The sequence below is a fragment of the Perca flavescens genome, chromosome 1 (assembly GCF_004354835.1).
Source record: "Perca flavescens isolate YP-PL-M2 chromosome 1, PFLA_1.0, whole genome shotgun sequence".
Lineage (NCBI taxonomy): Eukaryota > Metazoa > Chordata > Actinopteri > Perciformes > Percidae > Perca > Perca flavescens.
In genome coordinates, this window is record NC_041331.1 from 10991766 (window position 1) to 10996233 (window position 4468).

The 4468-nt window shown below is 41.7% G+C and overlaps 1 pseudogene; it reads left to right on the top strand.

The window, feature by feature from the left end:
• Window positions 1-790: 790 nt before the first annotated feature.
• LOC114558300 (uncharacterized) lies at window positions 791-3067 on the top strand (annotated as a pseudogene).
• The last annotated feature ends 1401 nt before the right edge of the window (window positions 3068-4468 follow it).

The window sequence follows — 4468 nt, forward strand, 5'->3', positions numbered from 1 at the left end:
ATCCTTTTATTGTTTTCCAGCGTGGAAAATGGTTCAGAGGTGACAAAAAGGCGACGAATGGCATGGATAGCAGCAGTAAGGAGGCCCAAGATTACCTTCGATAACACTCCACCACACATGGTGTGTTCAAAGCATTTTCACAAAGGTAAGTTACAATTACTCTATGTAAATGTTATGTTGTAGGCAAATAACCAGCGTGTTTTTTTGACTTAACCAGACCATTAGATTTGACGTTAGGCCAATGTTAACTGTTAACTAGCATGAAATGACTAGAAAATGAGCTACCAATGTACTAAAGCGTAGTTTTAAATGTTGTACATCTAGGCTACATAGCAATTTATTTGGTGACTGTGTTTGCAGGCAAACCTGCCTATGAAATGTTGGAGAGTGATCCTGACTGGGCCCCTTCTCTGTACCTCGGCCATACTGAGGTCAAAGCTACGAACACAGACCGGTTCAAGCGGTTTAGGAGAAGAGCGACGACGTCACAACAACAGCAACCCCCATCGCTACACACTGACCACACTGGTCCTGAGGCTGAGTTGGAAGCTCACATGAATCAACACCCATCGCCAGGCACTGACCACACTGGTCCTGAGGCTGAGTTGGATAATGCAGCACCTTATACCAAGGTAAATAGTAAAAGAATACAATATATGTTGCCCCCTGTGTATAGCTAATCTGGATTCCTTAGGAATAGAGGTTGTGATATGACACAAAATTTATTTTTATTGTTAATGTCAGACAACGCTACACCTGCAACTGAGATGGAAGGTCCCGTGAATCCACCCCCATCGCCGGGCACTGTCCACACCAGTCATGAGACTGAGTTGAATGAAGAAGCACATTTGTTCAAAGGTAAATATTAGTAACAGACGCAAGTAGACTCAATATATTTTATGTCCAATGGTGTTTCTTTATATAGACAAAGGATTGAACCTACACTGCCGTTTAAAAGTTTGGGGTCAGTGAGAATTTTATTTTTATTTTTTGGAGGGAAGATATCAATACTTTTATTTATCAAGGAATAATTAAATTGATCTAAAGTGACAGTAAAGACATTTATAATGTTACAAAAGATTCTATTTCAAACAAATGCTGTTGTTTTGAACTTCCTATTCATCAAAGAATCCTGAAAAAAAAACTGTACAACTGACAGACCGACAACTGTTTTCAACATTGATAATAATAATAATAAATGTTTCTTAATCCTCATATTATACTGATTTGTGAAGGATCATGTGACACTGAAGACTGGAGTAATGATGCTGAAAATTCAGCTTTGATCACAGGAATAAATTACTTTACTATATATTCACATAGAAAACAGATGATTTACACTGGAATAATATTTAATACTATAACTGATTTTTGTTGTATTTTTAATCAAATAAGCGCAGCCATGGTTAGCAGGAGAGACTTCTTTTAAAAGCATTTAAAATTGTACCGACCCCAAACTTTTGAACGGTAGTGTAAGTGTAAGTACCATTCACACAGAGTTGTAGCTTTTCTGACACACAGGGCAGTCATTCTAGGAGGTCATTAGGCATTTGGCATGCTAATGTAACAGTCTTGAAATACTTGGAGGAGCAGCTATCAGTAACAAAAGTATGGTGTGAAAGTCACATCCCTGGGCCCAGTTCTTCAAAAGTGTCATTTGGATCAAAGTGTTCCAGATTGATAAATCCCATGTTTTCATGTGTGGAATCGAGGATTACTTTTGAACTGGTCCCTGATCACAGATACAAAAACATGGAATTTTCAAATCGGGATCATTTTTATCCAGATTACACTGTTTTGAAAACAGTGGGCCCTGGGCATCAGGCAAGTACAGAGATTTACAGTTTATTCTTCTTATTGTTATTACAATCAGACTACTCTGCACCTCTGGCTGAGATGGAAGGACAAGACACTCTGCCCCTACCACCAGCCCCAGACAATGCAGGGAGAGAGGAAGATATGGAAACTGAAACATCAGGGGATGATGGTGCCCCAATGGGGAATGCAGATGAACAGCAGAAGTGCACCATGTTTGGCCTCAGACTCAAAGAAATAATCCGCTTGCAGGAGGAGACTCGAAAACTGAAGGGAGAGCTCCCCAAAAAGGCCCTGGATGAGAATTTTCTCAAAGACAATGATTCAAAGGTGAAGTACTACACTGGTCTTCCATCTTTCAGTCTATTGATGGGTGTGCTGATGCAAATCATTCCCAGTCTACCAAAATCAAAAACAAAAGAAAGAAAACTCTCCCATTTTCAAATGCTCCTCCTGACCCTTATGCGCTTAAGACTTGATCTGCCTGTCGAACATGTTGCACACCTCTTTGACATTAGCCGACAAACCGCATCCAATCTGTTCATTGAGACCATCAATGTACTGCATGCACACCTCAGCCCTTTGGTGTACTGGCCAAAGCGACATTGTATGCAGGCAAGCATGCCACATCAGTATGTAGAGATGTTTGGGAATCGTGTTACTGTTATTATTGACTGCTTTGAGCTTTTCATTGAAATGGCACAAAATCTACGTGCAAAGGCACAGACATATTCAAACTACAAAAGCAGGCACACAATGAAATATCTCATTGGCATAACACCACAAGGTACTATCTCTTTCATTTCCAAAAGGTGGGGGGGGGCGTGCCAGTGATAAGCAGATCACCGAGAACTGTGGCTTTCTTCAGAAGCTCTCACCTGGAGACCTAGTGTTAGCAGACCATGGATTTGATATTAAAGAAAGTGTTGCCCTTGTGGGTGCTACACTGAAAATACCTGCCTTCACCAGGGGCCACAGCCAACTTAATGCAAAAGATGTGGAAGAGACCAGGAAGTTAGCTCATGTCAGGATCCACATGGAGCAAGTGATAGGGTGTATGCGCTCTAAGTTTAACATATTAAATGACACAATACGCCTGGGATTTGTGGTGCCTTGTGAGGGGGAGGATAAGACTTTGCTGGATAAAATTGTGGTTGTGTGCTGTGCTTTGACCAATATGTGTCCAAGTATTGTTGTGAAGCCGTCGTGTTAGAATTATACACCATGCTCACATCTAATATGTAAATGTTTTTTTGTAAATACGTTTTTTTTTGTTTTCCAAAAGATTTTGTAATGTCACTTCTCACATGTAATGATTTTTAGCCATCTCTGTAAATAAAATACACAAAGACTGAATAAAATTCTGCCTCCTTTATCTGTATTAAGGAAGAATTGTGCAAAATCAGTGTTCTTTGGTTGCAAACACAATTACATAACTTAAATAAACTTAAATAGTAGTAACAACCAATTTAATTTCAGTTTCTTTACATATTTAACATGTAAATACATTTAGATAAAGATAACGAAATGTATGAGGTAGGTTGTGGGTGATAAGTCACAGACATGTGCAAGCATCGCATTACCATGACTCTTCTCTGGCTGGTGCGCTGCTGAGTCCCACACAACCTAAATGGAACCACTGTATAGGACAGTTCTGATTATCACAAGCAACCATGTCATCAAGCTGTTCAGGCTGTCTGCAAAAGCACCACAACACAGCCTTTTCACATGCCATTCTTTTGGGCTGGGGGGTGTTACCTGGCTGCAGTGTGGCCAATGGTGTTTTGATTGTATTTTTTCGTGCTCTTTTTTTTTTTTTGTCTGTGGCCTGTGAATCAAATAATGGCTCAGGTAGCTCAGCTGGAGGCACGGGTAGGTCAGCTGAAGGGGGGGTGCTGGTAGGGGCTGGTGGGAAAACCTTGTGCTTGGGTGTTTTACCTGGCTGTAATGTGGCCAATGTTTTTCTGACTGTGTTCTGTGCTTGTCTTTTGGGTTTGTCTGTGGGCTGGGAATCGGCTGATGGCACAGGTAGCTCAGCTGAAGGCACAAGGGGTGGGGGTTAAGTGTAGTGACGGGCTACAAGCTCAGGTAGCACAACCTTGTAAAATAAATGTTGTGCGGTTGGCAAAAGTGTCTTCCAAAGTTCTACGTCAGGCATGACACGCATAGTTGCAAGGCTTTTGGTCGTCCAAACAACAAAGTCACAGAGCTGTGACTGGGTGACAAATATCTGACTTTGTACCTGTTTGTAGTACTTGTGGGTTCTTCAACTCCATCCTTCCTTCTGTGAACTGCAGACAAAACTCCTTGTCAGTACATGCCTGCAGAATGTTACGGTCCTGGTGCCTAAAAGGGCATTTAATCTCCACACATCCTTTCCTGCAACATGCACAATGCACAAGTGCATCAGGAGTCGCGCCTATTTCAGGAAAAGAAGAGTTGATTATGAATCCACAGAGTTCCACTTTCATGTCCCTGTGCCGCAGCTCTGTCTGTGTGATGTAGGAGACCCTTGCCGTATCCTCTTTTTCTCTCCCCCATTTAATGGCCTCTGGGCCATTGTCAGTCTGTCTCAGTGAAGGTTTCTGTGGATAGCACACCTTCTCCACAGTTGACTTTGCTGGTCTGGTTATGGAGGTGGAGACAACAGCGT